The following is a 14,947-nucleotide window of genomic DNA, read 5'->3' on the forward strand; positions in this document are numbered from 1 at the left end:
ATGGGGTGAATGTACTGGATTAGATGGGGTAGATGTTCTGGATTGGATGGGATAGATGTTCTGGATTAGATGGGATAATCGTTTATATCGTAGTCGGAGTGTATCAATTCTACCGTTTGTTCGACGTAGAACAAGAAAGCTACTTTTATTCCATTTCGAATTGATATGTTTGCCTTCTTTTGAGCTCAGCTCTAGTCGGAGCTGAATTCTTTCCAATTCTTCGTCACTTTTTATTATTCTGAGAAACACTTTTTTCATGCTGTTTTATTCTATTATTTATCCGCACCCCACTCAACAAATTAAGGTCATCACGTAAGATTCATCTTTTCTGAAGCTTATTTCCTCTCTCGGAGAACATTCATTTTCTAGCAGTAATCTTTCTTACCAGTTTTGAAGTGATCAAGAAAGCCAAACTCAAATGACTTCTACAACCTTTCTCAGTTCATTAATAACATCCGTACACGGTCCAACTATCTTCAAGCCTACTTCTTCAATCAGAGAGGATTAATTTCGAGGCCATAATCTTCCTTACCAATTTTGAAGTGATCAAGAAAGCAAGATCCAGATGGCTGTACTACAACTTGCCTCAGCTCTTTAACAACGTCCGCAAAAGATCCACTTTTTCTTAAGCCAACTTCTTCAATCAATTTCAATGCCATTTTTGGACCCCCGAATCAACAAGTTTCAAGTGAAGTTTTCTTTAGTACGTGTGGCAAATTGGTAAATTTTAAAGGATTATTCCAAAACTGGGGTAAGTTTTAAATTTATATTTGACCAATTAGGAATGCAATCTTCATTCTCTGATCTGAATAATATTATTTCCTTTGAACAGAACTTTTAACAAACTGAGATAATAAATAACTTAATGGCTACACAGGAATAAAAAAAAAGTTGAACATATACTGACTAAAATTTCAAACCTTACGCTTATGTTCTTGCAAATAACGTAAAAGTTTATTGTAAAAAAACAATCGGTTCAACTCGTCAGTTAGAGTTCCGTTACTACTATCTAAATCAGCTGGTCTTGTTTTGCATGAGATGTTCTATTTTTATGTGTTCAAATTTCTAAGTTGTGGAGTAGGCCTTATTGCATATTTAGTATGTGATCTTTTTCAGCAATAAACCAAACTTTAAAATCGTTTTCGAGACTGAAACTTCAGTTGTAAATAATAAACTTTACAGAATTTCTATTTGTCTTCTTAATTTGCAGAAAGAAATCTTAATTTCATTTTATTTTTAATCGTAGTAAGGATCATAGACTTACTGAACTAACAGAACGGTAAATCAGATTATTTTTGGGGGGGTTCACCTCTTTGTTTTCCGTCTAGACTTAATGATTAAATTTATTACTGATCTTAGTTCAGTCGTTTCCACTTCTACCGGTATTTAAAGTGTATAATCGATTTTCTCAATTCATAAACCCATTTCTATGATGACATGTGGCAAAATTAATAATGGTGTATTTTGGGTATTTGAAAAAGGAATGTGCAAGCAACGAAAGATTATATAAATTTAAATGTGTGGATTTATATTTTGTATTATGTAAATGGGAAATAGTCGATTAAAACATTCTGCTGAGATAAATGTCTTTGTCTTGTTTAGTAAGTGTTTCTGTTTGGTTATTGTTCACCATTTACGTATATCCTAGTTTTGAGTTCATTAAGGTAGTGATTTTAGGGATAGCAAGTTGTAGCTTTCACAGAAGGTTTATTTATTTATTTTGAAGTCAAATTTTGTGACTACATATTCTATTATTAAATAGATATTATTTGAGACCTTTGTATATTTTAGAACAATCAGGACATAGAATTTCAACTTCCTCACCCGATTGGACTTCTTCATTTCATATTACTTAATGATAAATTTCTTTAACTTAACTTAAACAGCAAGCATCACAATATATAGTCTACGCTATAAAAATCTAATATCACTTTTTTTTCATCTGCTAACAAAACAAAAGACCTGTATCGAGGTAACTGCAGAAGCTGGACTGCAGCCAGACCTGAGTCATCTCAGATACGAGGTGCTTAACATGTTTTGATAGTATAAATACGATAAAAGAAGTGGATTATGGATATTGTTAGCTAAAAGACAGATTGTGATGATGTTTGTTGTTAGGAGTTAAGAAATAAGTAATGTAATTGGCTTTAGTAACATGAAATCAAAGCAGTACGATTGAGTTGAACCAAATTGTCGAAAAAAATGTTCTGATAATTGTTCACAGTATACGTTGGTAAGGTGTCACAACATTTAAAAATTAGAATATTCAAACACAAAATTTGAGATTTAAAATAACCTTTTGGGCACGCAATTTCACTTCCGATAAATCTATAATTCTGAATGAACTCAAGACTACGCAATAAAACAGTGGTAAACAATTTATCTAAATAGTAAATTCTTAACAAGAAAAAAAACTAAACAAGTCATTGGGACATATTCAGTAGAATTTACTCGACTTGATCTAAAATAATACACAACAAAGAGCCAAACATTTAACATTTTACCGGAATAAGATCGCTCATGTTTGCAACTTTACTTTTTGTAAAATCCATCCATTATTTGCTCATTCAAGATTAAGCTATAATCACTTACTTCAAACAAAGCTCGTCTTAATAAATTGCAATTATTGATTTAATATTGTATTTTAAGTTTTGTCAGTGAAATGAGCTCAATTTATTTTATTAAAATTCATTTAAAGTTAATTACTGTCATTTACTTTTCTGTTTTATTTGTCATGAAACTTAACTAAATTTAAGTTTAATTTTTATCCCACAATGCTATATTATATTATCTTTATTTGCTTATAAGCAAATTCTTTTTGCAATGATGCTAAATTTCATTTTTCTTAATAATTTTTATTGAATATTATTCTACTTTTCAATAAATTCAATATCACTTCATTGTAATCTTAAAGTCAGTCTACAAGAATTGCCATTCTTCGAAAAGCTATTAGTCGACACTAGTATAGTTTGCAATATAACTACGAAAAATAAACTTTCAAGTTTAAATTTTAAAAAACTATTGTAGTTTGTAAATAAAATTGATACAAATATTTTAATTCAAGAGAAACTATTTCAAAATAATATTTTCTAAAATAATTTATCATTTGCTCAGTATTTTGATCTTTGAACTGTTTATTTTAGTCCTGATTATGGAAACAAATATTTTGTCGAATACGACAAGTTTTTCCATCTAAGGACAACCACGATTAAGTACATACTATATTTAATGTATGAAGTAGTGCACTTAGTACAAAAGGTGCAATTAATGAACGGGAATCTTAATTAGAATCTTGGTGAATTTAATCTTATTTGTATCAAGGATCGATAGTAGGATGGAATAATTCAGAGAATAATAGTTATTAACTATAATAGAGAAGCAACCGTATCTATGGTAATTTTCAATTAGCTTTACTTCTTGGGCTGAAAGTTTGCTCAAAAAGGTTTTTCTATTCGGAAAATCAGTTAAATTTTCTCCAGAAACAGATATAATCGCGAGCTGTTTGTTACTCCTGTTGCGAGTAAAAATAAATGGATAATATTTTAAAGCTCTAAATAGGAATAATCGTTAAAAGATAAAATTGTGGTTTGTAACATCTTGTTCATAAACTGTGTTCCTTTGTCTTATGTGGTTCTGAATTGATGAGCCTTTTATACACTCGTAAGTTTTTCACAAAGATGGGATGGAAATCACTAAGCAAGAACAATGAGAATAACTATTAAAAAAAACTATGTCTTAAAACTTCACACATGATCTGATTTAACCGTTCTGTATGTTCTAATAAGACTCTGAGAATCTTATTTTCTGAGATCGAATTCAAAGATAATGAAATTGAGAAATTTCTGTAAACTTAAAGCTGGGTCTATAGTTCGACGAGATACGGCGTTTACTTTTTGATTTGCCGTGCGCGGTCAATTCCTTTAAAATAACGACGCAAATAATCCGCGTCGGCTGTTAGCTCGTCGGAGAAAAGCGCGTCGCTCGTGAAGAGGGGCCGGTCGATTTACACGTATCTAGTCGCTGTATTGGTTTCGTAATTCTTCTAGGGTAGCATGCTACCGATATAAGCCGTTCTGCGATCTTCCGTTTCGTACTGAATTGATCCGTGTTAGTTCTTGTTCATTTAGACCCGGCCTAATAAGAAGGCATATTAGGAAAATTCTATAAAGTTTTTTATTTAAAAGAACTAAATACAAGTTTCAATCTGGCAGCAATAATAAATTTTGGTTTAAATATGAAATAAAAGATCACGTCCAATATTTATGCAAAAATTGTCCTACAAATTCAGTCGTTATTAATTTTTACACATTCAAACAGAAAACTCTGTAACACCCAGACAAACTGTTCCGGAAATATACGTACTATAACTTTAGATATATAACTACAAAAATACTATAACTGAATATACTATTTTTGGTTTTCTGATAGTCACTTAATTTACCAAAATACATTCTAGTTTGGAATTTTAGTTCATTTACTTTACCTTCATTATTTATGAAAAGCAAGGCCTAATTGTGCTTAGCCTAATTATGTTTTCCTTTTACAAAGAAAGCTTGATTAGTGCACACATTTAAGGCTGAAGATTTGCATCCTAATAGGCTAAATATTGAATTCAAGATGCAAGAAATTTGGAATAATCATTTGTCACGTCTGGTAAATTTTATTTTGAAGTGTACGATGATTAGAGATTAGAGATTATCTAGGAATGTATAAACTGGATTAGATGGGATAGACGAATTGGATTTGGTGGGATAGATGTACTTAATTAGATGTGATAGAAGCATTGGGTTAGATGGGATAGATGTACCGGATTTGTAGGATAGATGAAGGATTAAATGGGATATATGAACTGGGTTAGATGGAATAGATGAACTGGATGGGATAGATGTATTGAATTAGAGAGGATCGATATACTGGATTAGATGTGATAGTTGAGCTGGATTAGATGGTATAGATGTACTGGATTAGATGAGATAGATGAACTGGATTTGATGGGATAAAGAGACTGGATTTGATGGGATAGTAATAATCGTTCAGAGTATCGTTTTGTTTGGAGTAGTACAAAGATGGTAGCTCTATTTATTTTTGAATTGAAGTCTCTTTTCTTCTTTTGAATTCAACACTAGACGAAGCTGAATTCTATCCAATTTCTTTTACACTTTTTCTAACAGATTTCCTGAAACACTTTTTTACTACTATTTTATTTCATTTTTTAAGGACTTGATGCTTTGGTATCAAACGGCTTTTAGACTTTTCACATTTCTAACTGAGATTAAAACATCTAGCAGTTAAACCCATTAATTGTTCGATCTATACCCTAAATTTGCAATTAAAAGTAAATATATAATTTAGAAGGTGTTATAAACAAAAAATTACATTAGCTTTTTTAATTAACTTTCAAATTAAAATATATTAAAACTGTCCGGTAGGACAGTTGTATAAGGGTTGATCGTCAAAAACTGCACGAAAAAGCGTAACGTTGAAAAACACCCAACTTTGACAATTTTTTTCTCTTTTTCTATAAAAGATAAAATTCCTAATATATATATTCTACTTAGTATTACTTCATTGATATTCAACTTGTTAGGAATTTCATTGATGGTATCTTGTGTTTTACAAAGCGAAGAGTTCAGTCGTGATCTGAATTTGTTGGATTTGATAAGGTGGGTTAATGGAATGGTTTATATTTTTTTAACCCGGTACAGTCCTGAAGTCCTGGTCCAGGAATTTCAACCTGGACTACCAACAGAAGAGCTGTGAATAGACAAATGACATACTTCACTCCAGCTTTCCAGGTTCATATTGTCCACTAAACTGTTTTAAACCAACTATTGCAGACCGGAAACAGTAGAATAGATTTCCTTTGATATTAATTTCGCATTTTCTTGCATCCTTTGGTCGAAAAAGATTACTGTTCGTTCTTCGGTAAAATAGTGGATAAAAAAAAATATTTATTCTTCATTTGCGACTAGTTTTTCTTCGATCCAAAAATTACGATTGACTATTAGTAATTTCCGGCAGTTTTTTTTTTTTGTGGTTCCGGTAACATTGCCAATAAATACCGCAAGGGGTAGCTGATGCATGCAGCTACCTGGGGAGTAGCGACCCTACGGTTACCCCAGCTCAGAATACCATGCACTCTTTATAACAAAAGCAATAAACACATGCAGACATAACAAAAACCACTTGCCTCCAAAGGGAGGCTGTTTTTTTTTTGTTTTCTCTGTTTCAGCTCGGGAGTGGTAAAGTTCCGGGAGTGTTCAAATTCCGGGAGTGTTTTTATCGGAGATTGCTCTCAACTTTTTCAATTTAATTTCTTTTATATTTATTTATTTCTATTTTTCTAAATTCCGCAATGTAATGCGCTATCATTTTTTGCGTTATATTTTTGCGTTACTCTGATGCGGTGCAGAAGAAGAAGAAGCAACATCGATGGATATGTAACTGCAAGATATTGTTACATATCCCAACCTACAGCAGACCAGGTAGGCTGGGGAATTATAGTGGTTATATCGATGACGTTCGGACGCGATTAGTAGCGTGTCACTCGCTCTAGGCTCGCCTACAGCGAGTAGCACGCTAAAATCTCCTTATCAAAATTTAAATATTTTTATAGTTGGCCAAATTTTACTTAGTAATTACTATTCTTTGCGAACTATCTTTTCCGTCAACGACAAATACTTCGAGTTTATCCATAATTATGATTCAATTTATTAGGGCATTTTAGGAACTTCAAGAAGAAGGATGACACAACATATTAGATAGTTAAAGTAATATCAAAATTAAAGTTTGGAATTTGCTTTTTAGTTAGGGTTTTCAGGTGGACCAATACAATATATTAGTTAGATAATTAAAGTAATATCAAAATTAAAGTTTATAATTTGCTTTTTAATTAAAGTTTTCAGCTACACATCAACCAGCCAACCACTCTTTAGTGCATGAAATATATTTAGTGCATGACAAAATGACACTTGTCATTTTATAAATAAATAGAATCATAATGATTCATTTATATGGCCACTACTAATATCCTTCTTCGGAACTTCAAGTCCAAGTAGAGCAGCAATGGTCAGTCAATTCTTAAGTTACTAAGCATGCTTTCTTTCTCTATATGATTATTTTAAATATTTATTCATATTTATATTATTTATATATTATGTATTTATATAAATTATGTATTTTTACTATGTATTTTCAGGTTTTTACATTGTATTTTGTTTTTGTTGGTTGGTTTTGTTTCAGTTGTTTTGTTGTTTCATTCCTCTCGTTTTTCGATTTTCAGTTGTTTGTTGTTGGTTGTTGTTGTTGTTGTTGTTGTTGTTGGTTTTTCTTGTTCCATTTCTTTTGTTTCCCCCAAAACGCGAATAATCTATTTTCCGCCATTCATGCCAAATTTTTTTCGCGGCTAACCGTATTCCAAAATCACTGGTTTTCACCCCGTACCTTCGCAGGTGATGGATGCCAATAATAATATTGACATTTGCTAATAAGCCTGCTTTTTAGGGGGTCAAAACTGGCTGGAATGCGGTTTTATATAGGCAAGAATGGTATTATTTTGGGGGGCCAAATTCTGAGCTCTACCTCCACGTGGTGCCCCCCGGGTAACTGCTCCTCTGAGCAGGCTAACAGAGCCAGTTCCTAAATCTTCTCAATTTTCCTACGGTATCTTTGTAGCCTTTAGGGTCTGTGACATCTAATAGATTCTAAAAAATATTAATGCAGTAAAATTACTTAAATGATATCAATGAAGTATCAATGAAATGATGGGTAACTTGCTGATTTGTGTACCTTTTAGCGTTTAATCAATCCTTATACTTGACTTTTTAAAAGCTAAGTTTTTTGTTAAGGAGTAAAATATTAGTAGAGTATAACTTCCGTGCCGACTAGGATTAAGTATACATTTCCACGGTGTGTACTTTGCCGAGCAGTGAGAGACGTCCCTCTATCATCTCCAGATGAAATTGGTAAAGCATCCAGGGAGATGATTTGAGCATGGACCACCGGAGCGGTGGGAAGTTTCCTGTTCTCTCATAGATAAATATATATGTATAGAGAGCTAGCTCGGCTAGGCCCCTCTTCTTTTTTTTTGAAGTATTTTTTTTTTTTTTGTTCAAATGGAATATGAGGGGGCCCTCCATTCTTTCTACCTCTACGGCCCTTAGTTATCTGGCCTATTGTCATCAGCGCTGCCCTCACCTGTCCTTCGTACAGCTCTCACTTGGTCCGTCTTCTAAATCCAAACAGTTTGCTCTTCTTGCTTGGAAGGGATGGACTAAGTAATGGTAGCGTACATTTGGCCGTCTGTCAGCGAAGGTAAAGCAAAGACAATCATCTGGAGAAAAGAAGAAGAAGAAAAAACTTTACGTGCTTGGAAAACTGAAAGGAAACAAGACAAAGAGTAGAGGGGATAGAGGGGAATAGAGGGGATAGAAAATATCGTCAATGCAAGAAATGGGATGAAGAGGACATATTGGGTAGAATAAGAGTAGAAAGTGAATACGTGTCGTTAGATCTTTCTTTTTTGATCTCCATATTGACAGCTCTTTTTTTTTTTAATTAAAAACTCATTATGTTTTCACCCCTACTAAGTCAAAGATGGCATCATAATTGTGAGACGACTTCCGGTGGAAATCTCCATTTTGAGGTCTCCAATTTGTTTTTTTTTTAAATTTCCGAATCGAAAAAGAAAGTGACTGAAGAAAATGCATGGCTGGTTCTCTTGTGATTTTCACGAGAATGGCTCTTACGCTTTTCCCCGTAACTTCCTGTTTACAATACGTACACATAGTTTTCGTTAAAAAAGAATCCTAATTTTGGGCTACCAAGAGCCATTTTCAATCATTGATCACCACTACTAGTCTAGTAGAGATAGTGCTCACAGCGAACGACCATTACAAAGAGATTTGATTTTTTTTTTTTTTTTGGCCCAACCGGAAATACCATCAAAATATCGCCCAAGAAATTCCACTTCCTCCTCTACCGCATCCTTCTAAGCACTAACATCTATCTCGGAAAATAAATCAATTTTTCTTTTAGAGAATATTTAATAAGCTGCAGGGAAATAAAAGAAAATTATCAGGTTTCCTTTATCATTTTACAAGATATATTATAACAGCATGCTAGAGAAATGGACCATAACATTCTTGCCTCATAATGCTTACATATGTAAAATATACACACACACACACACACACACACACACATAAATATTACGTATATGTTACCATACAACACGTTATCATCTTCTACCAACATCTTTCTTGATAAATGATGATTTATTTGGCCCTTGTCCTGGTAAATAATACATAATATAATTTAATATTTTATATAAACAATTTATTTACTTTCTCTTACTCGTTAATAAGAGAAAGTAGTGTGATCATACGTAATTTCCTCCGCTGAGTTTTCAAAAAGAAAAAGTGGAGTGATTTTAACAGAAAAATTGTGCCTGTATTGAGGTCTCAAAATGGAAAACTTGTTTTCTTATTTTATAACAGGTTAACACGCTTTGAAAATCAGTAACTTACAACGGAAGTAACAGCTTACTAAGTTTTTTTTTTGTTCACTTAAAAAAACAAAAAACAAATTACTTGTTCCGTGATGATTTTCCACTTACCGGAAATGTCCCGTCCTTAGATGCCGCCAGAGGGTGTTAAAATAAGTTTTTGATTAAAAATCAGAAAAACCGGAAGTAACGCTGTAAAGTTTTATTTTTATTTAATTTTTTTTGGAAGCACCACTTTACTGAATCGATTTTTTTAATGACTTTTTTTTCCGGACCGCTTTTAAGTTGTACTTTAAACTTAATACATACTTATTGCGTCTAAGTATTTTCGTACTGAACTCCCAGAAATAGTTGAGCAAACCTCAGAATAAAAAAAAAAAATCATTTATCGTACTAGCATGTTGAATTTTCTTTTGTATTTTCTTTTCAAGATTTTACTAACAAATACTATGATAAAGTAATAATACGAAACTCAAAGAAAGAGAATGAAATAGATTTTTCCAGTAAGTGAAAGTCATATGAGTGCCTCTACAGTTTTTCTTTCTCAAGGTCCCCTTTTTAATTTCCCTTTTGAAAGTTTGATTTTCGAAAGCTGAAAATGATCGTTAATACCTTTCATTATTATTTATTGCAAATGAAGGTAAGATCGTTTTATTTTCACGGCTACAAAAAATTAATCTTATCTTTTTTATTTCTTTTATGTTTTTATCAAAGTACATTGACTTTGATATAAATATCAAAAGAAAGAAATCTACATTAAAAAAGTTTCACTAATTTTAAGCTTCATTAAAGCTTTCGAAAGAAAGCATATCATTATCTTTTCTTTTTTTTTTAATGGTAAATTTACTTATCATCTTAGAATGACTTGTTACTTATTAATCTACATTCAGATAGAAAGTACCTGTTACTTAAGTCTGGGATATTTTCTAATTGTATCTGAGTTTTTTTTTTTCTTTTTCTAATTTAAGGCGGGTAAAACATCAAAAACTATTGGTGCACGGAGCATTTTCTCTCGTTCCAGTCAACACTGTCGCATCGCCGGAAGTGAGCTGGTAAGCAGGTCTAGGAAGAGAAAACTTTAAAGGACCAGCAGCTGGGATTCGGAAAACAGGATCTCCGAGAATTTAGTATACGGTAACCACTGGATCTAATCTCTGCCCTTATGTATATAATATTTAAAAAAATATAATATACAGGGTGAACCAGTAAGTATTGTACATTGGCCTACTGTGTGTAGTACATCTAAAGTGGAGTTCAATGAGGTATTGGCCAACTTCATATTTTCCACTGTTCTTGAGTGACGTCACTTTTTTTTTCTAAAATCATTACTTTTTTAGCAATAAAAATGTTATTACTCAGAAAGTTTTAGTCCGAATTCGATTCTGATGACACGGTTAGAAAGCTAGATGAAGTTTCTAAAAATTGATACCATTTTGAAGCATAAATTATTCTCCAAACAGCCTCAATCTTCTTACGAAGATCCTAGGTGCTGGCACTTTTTTTTTTTTATAAAAGTTTCCTTGTCTAATGGGGCTTTCTAACGGTATATCATTTTCCAGGATTCCTTTTATCTTCGTACGAGATATTACGTTTGTTTTGCAAGAAAACGTGTTCACGAGCACTCAACAGTGTTAGTTTATCTAGTTGTTTAATTCATTGAAAACTCTTTTAGATGGGCCAGTAGTCAATTTTAAAGTAGGCTGTCTTAAAATAAGGAAGGAAAAAAAAAAAAAATTCTAAACTCTCTGAAATATTTGAGAAAATGTTAGGAAATATTTTTATAAATATTCTGTTTGGAGAATAACTTATGCTTCGAAATGGTATCAGTTTTTTAGAAAATTTATCTGTCTTTCTAACCGTGTCATCAATATTGAATTCGGATCAAAAAACTTTCTGAGTAATAACATTTTTATTGGAAATAAGTAATGATTTTAGAAGAAAAAAAAATTAAAAGTGACGTCACTCAAGAACAGTGGAAAATATGAAGTTGGCCAATACGTCATTTGAACTCCACTTTAGATGTACTGACACACAGTAGGCCTATGGACAATACTTACTGGTTCACCATGTATACATAAAATAATAATTAATAGTGGATTTATTTTTTTTCCCAGAAAGAAAAATAAGAAGCTAGCTTTTCCTGCGGTAAGTTTATTTACTTGTTGCATTTTCCAATTTATGTTCTGTGCATTTTAATATTTGAACTTTTGCAATTTCATTACAATATAATTTTGAATTTACAATTTTTTTTTTAAATTTTATTTCTTAATAACCGTACAAATTTTTGATTTTGAGTGTACGCACCGGAAGTTTCCGTTTTATAGCTTAGATGCTAACAGTGAATGTCACAATGACGTCACTATCTATTAACCGGAAGCTCATCTTTACTGGATAGATTTTTATTTTTATTTTTTCTAAGGATTTTCCCAAAAAGGGGTCCTACAATTTCCTTTAAAACTCATTACGATAATTGTACGTTAAATTACAAATTTTTATTATAAACTTTTTTCTTTTTTTTTTTTTGCTGAAAAACTCGAATTATTTGTGAAAGGGCTGATAAGTGATCAGATTTCTCCTCTAAAGTGCTATTAGTGTTTATTGGGATTGGCTTATTATCTGTATAATAACCAATTAGAATCAAATCTAAGACTAAATTTCTAAATTTGTAGGAAAAAAATGACCGGAAGTGGGCACTTTAACTATTTGATTTCTCCAAATTTGGAGATATTCTCTGAAATCAGATTTTATTTAAACTTTCATATAATAGTTACAAGACACGTGTAGAGGACGCCTGCGGGAAGGGTGCCCTGAAAACTGTTAAAAGATAAACCTCAGGAGGCAGAAGAAGAATTCGAGGGCGCCCTCGACTTAGATGGCTGGATGATGTGGAAGAAGACCTTCGTCCGGGTTGGAGCTGAAGAAGATGGCGCCTTAAGGCCGTAGACCGGGAGACGAATGGGGAAAAAAACTTGTTGAGGAGTTCCAGGTCCTACTTTAAGGACTTACAGAACCAGGAAGTGAGTAAGTATTATAGTTTACAAACTCAGAAATCTACAACTTTTACTGGAAACAATTTTTTCCCTATAAAAATTTGAATACAGGATAGTTTTATGAGGAGAAATGGGATTGGTTCCTTCTAAATTGTTTAGCATAATAATTTTGACTCTAATGTTCCTAGTTAGGGGGATAATAATGAGTTAGAATTTTGAGAATAAAAGTCAGAGGAAGTCCAGTGAGTCTACACCACAGATTTTTATCGTTTTGTACACAAACACAAAACTATAGATATCGGATAAGGTAGACCTTTTTTTTGTTTTTTATCTTAACCTACAAATTGATACAGCTGTTTAATAATTTCAATAAATCAGCTGTTTTATTAAACAATAACCTTACATTAATAACCTTCTTTCTTCTGTCTTCCACCCCCTCCAATGTTTTACATGTAGATTTACATGATGTTAAACAAATATGTACCGTTTTATTAACATCTCATTCCCAAAGTTATGAAACAATGATATTCCATTTATGATACGTTTTACATATTATGTAGATTAACGTTTTATTGTTGAAAATGGTGTACCTATTCATGTTTACAAGTTTTTACCTTAAACTCGCATGAATAATTCTCCCGTGGGATGGAATTTCTGAAAGTGGGGGAGAGGCGGAATGGGATTTACATATTTACTGTGTAAATACGAAGGAGTTTCAAAATCAATATTAACTGAAACACACGTGTGTGAGATTCTCTTGTTTGGGTGGAGAGGAGGGTTTAGCGTCTTATTATTAGCATTTCATTGTTGGTAATGTTACAAATTGATATATTTTCTGAAAACATGGAACTTTTACTTGTCTTTATTCCTTGGCACTTCTGCTACATTGTCGAAATTGAATTCCTGCATTGCAATAACAAGTATTAAATCAACTGCCACATCAAAGTAAAAATAATCTGGTGTATAACCAGCTCTGGCCTACTATTAACCACGGTTACTGCTTTCACATTTACTACCATTGCCGAAGAAAGCTCTTCAAAGAGGAACCCCCCCCCCCAGACTAAACCGGAAAGCCCCCTGGACTTTCCAGTTCAAAATCACAAAAAACTATCTACCCTGGTTATCGCGAAAACCAACTCACCCCAGTTATTCCAAAGTTGGTGCCAAATTAAAAGTTTGCGAGCATTCTAAAGGAGGAAGTCCATGTTTTTATTTTGTAGAGCACGCAATTTAAAGATGAAAGACAAAATTGAATGCTTCAGAGACCAAGAATTAAAAAACCTCTGATTAATAATTAAAGTATTAAAAATTTCTTATTTATTAAAATCTAGGTTAAAAGGATAACTTTCTACTAGCGTTGTACAAACATGTTAGTAGTCAATAAATCAGTTAAACAGCTGATCCACTAAATCACATGCACAAATTAACAATCAGTTTAATAATATAGGAAAAAACATATAATCATCAGGTTTGCCTTTTATAGTTTAAAAAGATTTCACTGCTTATTTGATTTATTTTAATTTTATTAATTATTATTTGCTTCTTGGTTTACTTTCTCTTACTGCGGTTCAGTAGCGTAATGTGTCCGGAGTTATTTTAAAGGGGCGACTCAGGGTAATATTCAGAGATACGTCTCTGAATGGTACGCTCTTCCATTTTTCTACACAATTGGAGAAATACTAATGAAAGATTTTAGGAAATTCATCCTAAAGGATGAGCTCTGTGGACTATAAAGTAAAGCCTAGAATTACTAACGGGCTTTACATCCAACTACCAAATTAGGTGTCGTGAACTTAGGCGACCAACAAACATACTTTACTGCAAATTTCTCATATTAACTATTAAAGGTATAGACCGGGGAATATAGCTAGTACCGCAATACATCTTAGCTTTGTGGGTCTAGCCTCTATCCGCTCGGCTACCGTGGCGACTAGCAAACATACTTTACTGCAAATTTCTCATAATAACCATTAAAGGTATAGACTGGGGAATATAGCCTAGTACCGCAATACATCTTAACTTTGTGGGTCTAGCCTCTAACCGCCCAGCTATAATGAGTTTTATATTTTCCCCATATTTCAAATTGTTGTATCTCTCATCCTATTGGTGTTATCTTGGTGTAAATATGTACAATTATAGTACTCGTTAATACAAAATTATACTAGCTATACACACATACGATCCCCCATTGTTATGTGTTGAAAATCAGAAGACCTAATTGGGGCTTTCTCTCGAAGAAATAGCTACACGTGTCCAAGGGTGTGTAGCTTGGGGCTGGCAGAAGATGTTGAAGACCCCCTCCCGGCTATAGTCTTGAGAAGGAGGCCGTACTCATATGTATGTCAGTGTACAATCTGAAGGCCTTGTCTTGTTGTTGCGGCTCTAGAACACCTTGTTATTGTTCTCTTGTTGTTGTCATCATTATTGTCATCCGTTGTCATATAAACCATTG

The 14,947-nt window shown here is 32.7% G+C and overlaps 1 protein-coding gene across 2 annotated transcripts in view; it reads left to right on the forward strand.

The window, feature by feature from the left end:
* Positions 1-10,473: 10,473 nt before the first annotated feature.
* MICAL-like (protein) overlaps positions 10,474-14,947 on the forward strand; it is a 113,454-nt gene continuing 108,980 nt past the window's right edge. The window contains exons 1-3 of one of the 2 annotated variants that reach the window (XM_074128897.1): positions 10,474-10,639; positions 11,620-11,650; positions 12,273-12,526. The gene's annotated coding sequence lies outside the window, so the exon portion shown is untranslated. The remainder of the gene's footprint in view (positions 10,640-11,619; positions 11,651-12,272; positions 12,527-14,947) is intronic. The other variant, XM_074128899.1, reaches the window with a different exon arrangement.

The sequence above is a fragment of the Rhodnius prolixus genome, unplaced genomic scaffold (assembly GCF_049639745.1).
Source record: "Rhodnius prolixus isolate KJV_2025 unplaced genomic scaffold, Rpr scaffold_9, whole genome shotgun sequence".
NCBI lineage: Eukaryota > Metazoa > Arthropoda > Insecta > Hemiptera > Reduviidae > Rhodnius > Rhodnius prolixus.